The 11,846-nt window shown below is 42.4% G+C and overlaps 1 long non-coding RNA gene across 1 annotated transcript in view; it reads right to left on the reverse strand.

Moving 5' to 3' along the window:
* Window positions 1-8,814, reverse strand: part of LOC117980895 (uncharacterized) — a 397,942-nt gene extending 389,128 nt beyond the window's left edge. The window contains exon 1 of the long non-coding RNA XR_008626162.2: window positions 8,725-8,814. This is a non-coding gene — a long non-coding RNA (uncharacterized LOC117980895). The remainder of the gene's footprint in view (window positions 1-8,724) is intronic.
* Window positions 8,815-11,846: the final 3,032 nt, after the last annotated feature.

Here is an 11,846-nt window from a genome sequence, read left to right on the forward strand (position 1 = left end):
CCTGGCAAAAGCAGCCACTTGCAGTTTGGGCTGTCAAGGTCAAGGCCTAAAGAAAAGGTAGTACAAAGAAATGATAAATGTTTGAGGTGATGGAGATACTAATTACCCTGACATGATCATTACACAATGTATACATATGTCAAACATCACATTCTACGCCCATAAACATGTACAATTATTATGTGTCAAAGAAAAAATAAAAAGAAGAGGTAGTGACTCCTCTTGAAGTCACCTTGACCATATTTTCCCCAGCAAGCTCCCCACTGGGGGCAGGACACCCCAAGTGGTGTTGACACAGTCCCACTCTGCAGTCCCTTTGGAAGCTGGGAGCCCAGGAGCAGAGCATGAGTGCTGGAACCAAGATGGCACTAACTTGGGGGTAGGCTTCGGGCACTGGAAGCCAACCCCACAAACAACAGAAAGAAATATCAAATTATTGGGAATCATGTGATAAATTAAAATTTCTTTTCAAGATAATGTTCTTTTTTCTATTTCTAGCCAAAGAATCTCTTTTCCCTTATCTAAACAATCAGAGAATTTGGTTCCCTCAAGTCTCAACCTTCCCTGTGAAGGTTATTATTGGCTCGGTTAAACAAAGTACTTGTTTATAATAGATACAAGAGATGACGAAGTCGTTTTGAAATTACACAGTTGTTGTAATAAAACCAGTTAAAACCTTATTTAAAAAATGTCACAGCTGGTCAAATGTATTAATGGCATATGGTTTAGTTTTCTCTTTTTTTTCCCGCAGAACAATATGTGCATTGTCATTTCACAGAGTGAGTAGAGGATTAATGGAGCAAGATAAACTTTCTGCTGGCTGTTCTTATAGACAATCTACACTTTCATTAACTGACTCAAGCTTTACTTATCCCTTTCTATGTCTCATCTTCCCTGGCTTGCCATTTTCTTCCCCAAAGCACCCAATTACAGAATTCCTAAAATTCCGGGTAATGTAAGAGATGAATATTATATCATATAGAGCATGTTTTAGAAGGAGAAGTTAATGCAGAAATTACACACTACATAAACAAAATGCCCACAACTGGCAGACACAATTATTTTTTCTCCTGTTGATATTACCAACTGTAATAATGAAGTCAAAAATGTGCCCTAAAACATAATATTTCAGCTGCATGTAGTCATCATACCAGCAAAGAACATAATTGCATTATTTGTCCCCTCTGAAATCTCTCACTCATAGCTATACCTTTCCCAAGATCTCCTATTAGAGAATTATTTGGCTGTTTCCAAAAGTAACGCATTGACTGAAGTTTTGAAGTCTGGACTTGCCAACGTAGCTGTACCTCTTCACGTGGGTCATCTCAGAATTGTGCCTGGATTCTGCCTGGAGCTTGGAGATGCCATCTCTAATCTACAACCCTGCCATGTATTTGTTTTTTGTCATAAATGAAGCATGGGGCTGTGCTTTAATTTTCCTTACTGCCCTCTGTCAAGTAATAACCATAAATATTGTCCTGAATCATTAAGTCACAACCTGAAATGTGATCCTGCCCAGCTCCCAATCAGACGGCCATCTGGAAGATGAAAGAAGTCTATTTGGGTTTCGGAATGATCCAGACTCTAATTTGTAGTAACAGTCTTAACAGGCTGTTTCAGAGACATTAACCAGCAACTTGTCTCAAGTTCTCAAGGAAGGCACATTGTCCACAGTTGGAGGCATTTGCTTCAAGCAGAACCGTGAACTGTAACTGTTGGAAAACCACCAGGCTCACTGGCTTTCAATCAAATGCCACATTCTTCCATGGACACTGGATTTCTACCCAAGGGCAAGAATATATGCATAGAGCAAATGCATGCATAATATATCTCCAAATATTCTCTATGTCATAAGGAAAGCAAACATTTCAACAGAGGAAAACAAATTGCAGCTTCTACAAGCAAACAACAATGCAACATGATAGATACATAATTTTTCCTATCACCCCAAGGTTACTCTTGCAGGGAAAATAAATTGTACTCTGATTTTGCCATAGAAATAATTTTGTAAACATAAAAAGAAAGTCACTATCTAAAGTCTAAAAACATATGCTTAGATATGAGTGCAGTACTGATTAAAAGGACTGTTGGCCAAACAATTGCTTTAACTATCTGAGCTTCCTGATCATTAGAGATGCAAACAGTATCAATAGGAGATGCCTTTCCATTTCTACTTGACTTTGGATTGGAAAACCAAGTAGAGAAAACAACTGTGAAAAATTATGCTTCTTCTCCAAGTTATACCTAGCACTGTTCTCTCTACGGAGTGAGTTGAATTTAATTTTTGAGCATTGAAAATACACGTAAAAATTAAATGAAGATATTCACTCATAAATAAATGATATTTTAGGCAAGTATGTCAATGGTGACTCTGAGAGAACTAAACAAATGCTAATGAATACAAGAGAGTTTCTTTTCAGCCTTCAGGGAAGGAAATTTCACGCCAACTTTCAGAAACCCTCTTTTTTGCCTCAAAATTTGGTTTGGCACCCCTCACTTTCAGTAATTAAAAATATTTATTAATTATTCATTAAAATTAGTGGCATGAAAAAGATAGAAGAGATTTAATTGTATTTAATAGCCTTATTTGAGCCTTTGAACAAATCAATTATTAAAAAGTCCATGATATGAGAGAATCTGATCATGGGCTGGGTATTAGATAATATTAAGGAATTATTACTACTCTTGTCAGATGTGATAGCATCGTAGCAATTTTAAAAGTCCTTATCCTTCAGAGATACATACTTAAGTATTCATGAGTGAAATGATATGGTGGCTGAGATTTGCTTTAAAATAATAGGTGATAGATGTAATGTAGGCAGATGAAATAAATAATACTAGGTAGACGATACAAGACTGGCAAAATATTAATACGTATTAAAGAGGAGTGGTAGATACCTAAAATTCATCATTTTTTTTTCTACTTTCATCTATACTTAAAATTTTTCTATTAAAAAATATTTTTTAGCGTATTGAGAACCTAAAGCAGTGGTTCTCAACCGGGGTGATTTCTGGCTACTACAATTGAGGAGGCAGGGTGGTACCAGCATCTAGTGAGTAGAGGCCAGGGATGCCGCTACACATCCTGCTATGCACAGGACAGACCCACAGCAAGGAATTACTCAGCCCCAAATGTGAATGGTGCAGAGGTTGAGAAAACCTGGCCTGGACAATGTCTTGTTAGGATGGAGCTGATACATGGGTAAAATATAGTCACTGCCTTCATGGAGTTTACCATCTTCCAAAAAGAAGAAAACAAATAACTATCCTACAAGGCACCCTGCACCTGTCTTCTATCACATCTCTTTGTCAGTGACTTCCAGGAGGGATGGAAGGAAGATGAACTCCTTATAGTCAGGGGTTCAAAGGCAGTGCTTTTCGTTATTACTTACTTATGACACTAGCCTCTGGAAATAAGATTTTTAAAAGGTCTTTGATAGGAAGGTAATTTAATGGGTTACATTTTAGATAAAGATTGGTATATACACAGTGGAATACTACTAAGCCATAAAAAAGAAGAATGAAATAATGTCTTTTGCAGCAACTTGGATAAAGCTAGAGGCAATTATTCTAAGTGAAGTAACTCAGGAATGGAAAACCAAATCCCATATGTTCTCACTTATAAATGGGAGCTACGCTATGGGTATCCAAAGGCAGACAGAGTGGTATAATGGACTTTGGAGACTCCAAAAAGGGAAGACAGGAAATGCCATGAGGGATTTTTAAAAACTACACATTGGGTACAATGTACACCACTCGAGTGATGGGTGCACTAAAATCTCAGACTTTATAGTAATTGTATTTACTACACAATTAATCTATGTAAGCAAAAACCACTTGTACTCTAAAACTTTTTTAAAAAATTAAGATTGGAAGGGAAGTTGTTCTAAACAAAGAGAATAGAGAGTACAGAATGCAAGGGTGTGGAGGTAGTGGAAACTACAATTGGGAGAAATCTCTGATGAGCCTGAAAAGGAAGCGTCTCCAAGGCACACAGGCAGAGGCACTGGTCTTTGTACTTTCTGTGTAGAGAAGTTGTTCTAGTGTCCTCTCTCCCCCAAGCTACCAGGAGGCATAGTTATAAACATTCCCTTTCACCTCTCCGAATGAGGACATTGCATGCTCGGGACAGAGGAATGGGCCTGCACACCACGGAGGCGTCTGTGCAGGGGAGGGATCAGAAGTAACTGGATCATTTCCACCAGCCGCCCAACACTAAACCCACTGAAACCAAGCCACCAGCACTCCCTTATCTCTTCCAGGGAAAGTGTGCAGAAGTGTCCTCTTATTTTTAGAAACCACTCAGCCACAGAACAGGTGTCCATAAGAAGAGGAGTGATTGTTCGTGTGGATAAGTGGAGAGGAGAGAGTCACATCCATGGAGGGCCTGATGTGCCAGGCCTTGTCCCAGACACCTCTTATGAAACATCACCTTTAATCCACACACCAGCCCTGAGAGGTAGGTGGCATGAGCCCCACTGCACAGATAAAGACACTGCAACATGCTGAGAAAATGTGGCTTTTCTCAAGGTCCTGCAGCTCCTAAGCAGCATGTTTGGGATTCAGAGCCAGAACTCTCTGATTCCAAAGCCACACAATGAGCCTCCCATTCTCCATCCAATCTGTGCACATCAGTAACACCAACAGTAACAATGAGTGGAGGCACTTCAGGCTGGGAGCTCTTCCTGACCTTGCTGTGGAGGTGGGCAGTTTAGGTGAAAACCGGTACAGGCTGAGGCTGAAGCCAGGTGGACCAGGAAGGAAGAAACAGGCACCACTGTTTTGAGTCGGGACTTCCAGAACAGGGGTGGACAGCTGTCTCCTGTCTGAATGGAGGAAACTGGACATCCTCAGCCAAGGGCTGTTCATCGAGCACCAGCAGTGCACTGGTTTGGGGCTTTGAGAGGCTTATGGTACTTGAGCCTCAGGCCCAGGGGAGTTATCAGGAGGACCAGGAAAGCTGCCAACTCCATGTCAGAGTTCCCAAGCGAGCTCTGGCTAAGGAGCAGTTTGGGTGGTCCAGAATTGGTGCCTTCCCAAAACAAACAGGAGACGCCTATGTTCCTGGCTAACTCCCACTGTGACCCTAACATCTGGCACCCCAGGGCACTGCCTGGGCTTAGAGAGCTCATTAGTGCACACAGAAAGGAAGCTGTCCACGTCTCGGCAGAGGGGGTGGAAGAGCAGGTGGGTGGGACGAGAACAGTTGGAAACCACCCACTCCAAGAGACTCAGCTGAGCTAGGTATGGGCAGGGGGAAGGATCCCGAAGCAGGAGGCGGGAACTCAGAGTCCTGTATCACCTGCTGTGTACCTGTCAGCAAGTTACCAATGCCTTGTGGACTGAGTTCAGTGTCTGTGAGCAAGGACTTTTGGTCAGCCAGATCTGGGTTCAAATCTAGCTCTGGCACTAACTAGATGTGTCATCTTGAGTAAGTCACTCTCTGAGTCTCATTTTCCTTATCAACAAAATGGCCAAAAAGAGGTACCTTCCTTACAGGGCAGCAGTGAGGATTAAACAGGCAACTGTGCATAGAATACAGGGCCAAGGCCCCATACATTGTAAGTATTCAATAAATGGCCTAATTTCTTAATATCATCACCATCCTTATGGATAATGCCACAGGCTCTGCTCTTTCTCAGCACAAGGTTGTTGTAATGATCCAGTGAGACTGTCTACACAAGTGAAAGCATGATGAGGCAGCAAGGCACTGTGTAGACAATGGCCAGACTTCTAAGTAGGGACATGCTGCCTCTGCTCCCTTATTTTCTCTCCTGGGCTAAAGAAGATGTCCACAGGAATATTCCCTTGTTGAGGGTAACCAACTCTCTCATGGGGACGATTAATGGAGTAAATAATTCTATTTTCAGAGAAGTTACATGTCATTGGTTATTGGCTTTCAGCACATAACTAACAGCAAGAAACCATGTACTCACATAAGGCTTGGGGTTCAGATCATTGCACCCCTTCAAGTAGGGTCATAGCTTTGCATTCCTCTATTCCTTATCTACTAGCTTCCCCTCCACCTTCAGCTGACTGTCTTAAACAGAGCCTTTCTCAGTACACATTTGTTGGGGAAGTGATTTTTGTAAACATTTTAACAAATTGCTTGGGCATCATGGAGAGCCAGTTCAGTATTATGTGTAACCCTTCCCAGGAGGCTGCAGGGAACACAGTGAGCATTTGCTATTTCCTCAGACCACTCAGACCTTCCAGTCTGGAAACCACAGTGAGAATCTCCAGAGAGAAGAGGCCTTATGGCTTGTTGACTCCTTCCTGCTTTCTATAGGACTAGCTCCAGCAGGATCACAGATGCTTCCTCTGAGTTTTATCTAAGACAGTTGAACACTCACAGGCCTGGGCAGGGCATAAAAATCTGGAAGGAACTTCCATGATGATCTGAAAAATGTCTTCTTTTCAGCCGGCTGGAAGTTTGGCTTAGGTTTGGGTCATAGATCAGGTCGATATTGAAGTGCCCCTCCCAGGTCACCCCAAGCTGGGAAGGGGAACTTTTGGGTCTGCTTTAATTTAGCCATTGCCAGTCTCCTTGTCATCACTCTGTCCTGTTTCTTTGGAGGCTGTGCTGTGAATGTTTTGCTTCTCCTGATGCTAGATGAGCCCTGTGGTCACTGGCCCGCCCTGGCCTACTGCCCACCACATCAGTCTTTCTGTCCAGTCTGCAGAGCCAGTACCTGCCTGGTCACATTTCCACTTCCTGGCTTATCTCTGTGCTCACAGCAGGTTTGGCAGATTCTGCAGATTCTGAGAATGGTGCCCAGCAGGACTTTCTGGGCTTTTCTTTTCTCCCTGTATAGAGGTGACTATGGATAAAGTATTGCCTCCCTAGTCACAGAGAGCTGCCTGGCGAAGCTGCAATGAGGGGCAGCCTTGCCTTTGGGCTAAAGATCTGAGGGATGGAATGAGAACTATGGCCTGCTCTGACTATGCAAGCTCTCAAAACCACGATTCAACTCTCTGGGGCCTTTCTGAGCCGTAGAGGACTGGGGAGGGCGTGGGCAGCTGGGGAGGGATTCAAATGCCCTTGTGATGAATTCTAATGCACCTATACGCGTTCTACATCATTATTGTGTTCCGAAGACTCATCCACCACCTCCCTTCCTTGCTTGCTCATGGCTGCTGGTGTTCTCCCAAACCCAACAGCCCAGTGGGCCTCAGCTGCTACCAGGTATGAGGGATAGCGTACTGGGTGAGACCTGGACTCTGGAGCCAGATGGTGGGTTTGAACCCTGGCTCTGCTGCTTATTGGTCGTGTGACCTCAAGCAAGTTACTCAACCTCTCTATGCTTCCATTTCCTCATCCATAAAATGGAGGTGATAATAGGACCTACTTCACTGGGTCATGGTAAGAATCAAATGAGTTAACATATGGAGAGTGCCTGTATCAGCACCTGGTATGCAGTGAGTGTTTGCAACATATAACAAATATTCACAGACCCAGTGTTAATTTTTCCATGGGATATAGGGGTCATTACTGAGCTTTGAGCTCTCTTGATGCTGGGGTTGAAGTTAACCTAGAATAATACAGTGGCAAGAAAACCACTTGACATCCTCAGCACTGGAGCAGTGCAGCTGTGTACCTTGGTTTCCTCTGCTGTACAATGGTAAACAAATACAATTCTCCAAATAGAATTCTATTTTGGAATGAAATAATTCCAGTAATGTTCTTAACAGAATACCTGGAAAATATTCAATATGTGTTTAGCTATACTCATTAATATTATTATAATGGTAACTGAGACAGGCCAAGGAAGGGTAAGGTTGTTCTTGGACACCTGCTCCCCAAAGGACATCAGCAATGTCTGGGGTCATTTTGGGATGTCATAGCTGGGGTTTGCTACTAGTATCTAGTGAGTAGAGGCTAAGAATGCTGCTAAACATCCTATAATGCAAGGGAAAGTTCCCAGAGCAAATAATTATACAGCCCAAAATGTTTATAGTGTCAAGGTTGTGTGTTTTGAGTATAGCTACTGCCACAGGGCACCATATCCCTGACTGCTGTGTGATCACCCTTAGAAGGGAAATACCCTTGAGCAGGCTTTCCACTGTTGCACAGAAAAAAGGAGATAGTAACTCCAGATTCACTGGAGCAATTGAAGAGAGATGTCTCTCTAGGGCTAACTTCAGGTTTTCAAGTACCAGAATCAGGGAACCCCATGAAAGCAGCAACAATCCCACACTGTGCACCTAGAATAGCTGCTTTGCTGAATTCTCCCTGATAATATTTGTAATCCTACCAAATGTGGGTACTGGCTCAATGGGCTTCTGCAAGCCAAACTTTCTCCCCAATACAGTCTCTACTGCTGTGAATGGCCACATCCCCTTCCATGCAGTCACTCAAGCCAGAAACCTGGAAATCACTGTCAATGCCTCACTCTCCCTTGTCCCCTGCAGCCAATCATGCTGTTGATTCACTGTTCCAGATGTCACTTACATCATTCACCTCTCCCCATTCCCACTGCCATTGCCTCGGTCTGGGTTTTCATGATCTTTCACTCAAGTTACTCCAAGAGCTCCTAATAGTCTCTGTTTCCAGTCCCTTCCAACCCCTATCCATCCACCACCTTGCTCCAAGAAACATCTTCCCAAAACATAAGTCATGTCACTTATTTACTTAAAATTCTATCAGCAAACTATTGCCCCAAGCACAGGGCATAAGATCCAAAGCACTTTGTGATCGGCCTTGGCCTGCTTCTCCAAACTCACCTTGCCTTCCTCATTCTTCAGCTGCTTGCATGTCGCCAGACATATGTCATATACAGTTGAGCCTCTGAGCCTTCTCATGTGCTGTTACTGTGCCTACAACACTATTTTCAGCCTCTTCTGTGGGCTGACTCCTACTTTCCTTGAAGACTCAGTTTAAGCATCACTCCCTCTGGAAAAATTTCCTAAAACTCTCCCCGGGAGGCTGCATTTAGGACTTTCCTTTCTGCTTCCATAGTTCCTCATGCACACTCTTCTAATCCTGTATTATAATCATGGATTTCCTTACCTGATTCTTCCACTAGACCATCACCTCCTTTAGGTGAGGTGCTGTAATCATTTCTATTTACCAGCATTCTAGTACATGGCTTTGCACATGATAAGATGGTCAATAAATGTTAATGGAATGAATAACCATTGGGGCTATGAACAATATATGGTTGTTGAATTAATTGAATGAATTATTTAATGATCTTTCACCCAAGTTACTCCAGGAGCTCCAAGGATGTCACTCACTATACTAAGCATCTGCTTTTTTTTTCCTTTGGTGGATTTTTCAGGCACCTAGTATAAGCCAACCACTATACAGGTCTCTAGAAATTTCAAGATGAATAAGATAATGTAGTCTCTTCCTTGTGAAGTTTGTAGTCTGGCTAAGGACACAGACCCACTAAGTAATCCCTTCCTGCCTCCCTCTCCATTCTTTTGCTCAAATAAAAAAATAGGATTCTCTCTTCATTGATCTCTTTTACTCACCCCCCTCATCCAACCCAGCAACAGGTCTCACTGAGTCTACCTCTAAATCATAATATCCTTCACTTTCATCTCCATTTCTAGCATTATAATCCAAACCAGCATCTTTCTCTTTGACTCATTAGTCTTCCAGCTTTCACTCTTGCCCTTTACAATTTATTATCCCCATAACAGCCTGAACGATATTTTGACAATGTAAAAAGAGCATGTTACTTCCGTTCTTAAAATAATTGCTCCTCATCACACTCTTACCAGGCCAATGAGGATGATTGAGCTCAATTCTTCACTTCATCCCTTAACAGAATTTTGCATCCATACCCTTGCTATGGCTTCTTGGTAGGAATCATGTACTTCTCTACCTCTTGACCTAGAAATTGGCCATATGACTCCTTTGACCAATAGGATGTTAGCAGACATCACCAAAGCAGAGGCTCAACATGTGCTTGTAGAGACTGGCATGCCTCTTGTGCTTCTCTGACCTGCCAAGAGATGTTAAGCCCTGGTACTTCCTGTGCCAAAGAAAATGTGGAGACATGTGGAGCAAATTTGAGGTGAACCCAAATCCTGGAGCAAAGCCCCACCAACCCACACACCTGCAAACAGGTGCTTAACCTGTGTAGTTGTACAGGACTCCTTGCTTAGAAGAGCCCCATGCTTGGTTTAATGTTCTTTTGTTACTGTTTTGAATGTTTTAATATTTTTAACAAGGGCCCTACACTTTCATTTTGTTCTAGGCCCCCAAATTATGTAGCTGGTAAGCAAGAATAAATGTTTGTTATTATAAGCTACTAAATTTTGGGTGGTTTTATTTATGTTCTTTCTTTGTAGTACCTATCAACTTCTGAAGTTGCCTCTCCACTTACTTGTTGACAATTGTCTTCTCCAAATAGACTGTAAACTTCTTAACAGCAAGGACCTTGTCTATCTTGTGTGTCTTTGTAGGCCCAGGGCCTGATGCATCCCAGACTTCCAATCAATGCTAGTCAAATAAATAAATGAACAACTTCCATAATTTCTAAAATCAGGCAAAAAGCACAAGAGCCTCATGGACAAAAGTATTGGTTCTATCCAAAGACAGGAGGTTTACAGAAGAGGCAATGCTTAAATTTCTTCATCTCCTTCACTCATCCTTTCTTGTCTTTTATCTATTCAGAGTACCCAGCACCTGAGTGAGATTAGCAACTTCTATAAAATCAGGTTTTTCTACAGTCATCTTCCAAAAACATAGATGGAGGAGAAAACAAGAAACACCCCTTTTCTCAGACCACTCCAAGGATAAGTTCACTGCTCGATACGTTAGGGGGTGGACAGAGGTGTTCACTGTCCCCCTGGCTTTCTTCTTCCTATTTATTTAATAACATGATGCCAAGAGTTTTATCTGGGCACTGATCACTCAGCTCAAGCCTCCTCTGCAGCCAGTTGTGCCACGTGACTCATTTCAGCCAATATAACATGAGCAGAAATAAATTACGCTCAAACATTTGCTTCACAAAGTTGCTATAAGAACCTTGTGAAGTATGAGCTAACATCACACATAAAGGGCTTAGAAGAGTGTCTGACTCATAGTAAGCACCCAAGAAATGTGAGTCACAGTCATCATTAATATTTGAATCTTCAATTTTGCACTCATTATAAAAGAATAGTTTATGAATCTTCCACCGTTCTCACAGCCATGTAGTATCCCAAGTCTCTGGTTATCGATTCAGAGGCTGTTCCTTCATTGTCCTTCATTATCTTCCATTGTCCTTTCTTCATTGTCCTTCCAGTGTATTACATTGGAGAAGACATTGCAATGGAACAAGTCACTAACCTAGCATTTCCCCTGCTATATTCCAACTCCCATAGGTAAAGGCATGCCGGGGTCTCAGGAAAATGCATCCCATCTCAGATCTTATGGGCTGCTTTGTGCTCACCAGGCGGCTTTACCCAGCATCAGCATTTCCAAAGACATTTAGAGGCTCAATAGAAGTGCCCAGAAGCACTTGACTGCTCTTGAGTAATAACTAGCTTCCTATTTGCAATATTTTGAAAACACTGTGCCATAGTCTATAAAACCAGAGGCAATTATGTGAGAAAGTCATAAAATGAAATAAACTATTTGCCCTGGAAAGCCACTGATTCTGAGGCAGTGTTGTAGATGCACGGTTCTTTCTTGAATCTTTCTGGCACAGCCAAATGATACAGTTAGGTGTTATGAGCACATGACCTTCAACATAGGCAATCTGGATTTGAGTCCTAGCTCCACCCTTTCCAACTGGGTGACCTTGGGAAAGTCACAGTCTCACCAAGTGTTTAAATGTGGCCCACTTCATACAATTGTAGTTTATGTAAGGAGCAAATGAGATGATGGAGGCAGAGCACTCTCAATAGCA

This window comes from Pan paniscus, chromosome 6, assembly GCF_029289425.2.
Source record: "Pan paniscus chromosome 6, NHGRI_mPanPan1-v2.0_pri, whole genome shotgun sequence".
NCBI classification, from domain to species: domain Eukaryota; kingdom Metazoa; phylum Chordata; class Mammalia; order Primates; family Hominidae; genus Pan; species Pan paniscus.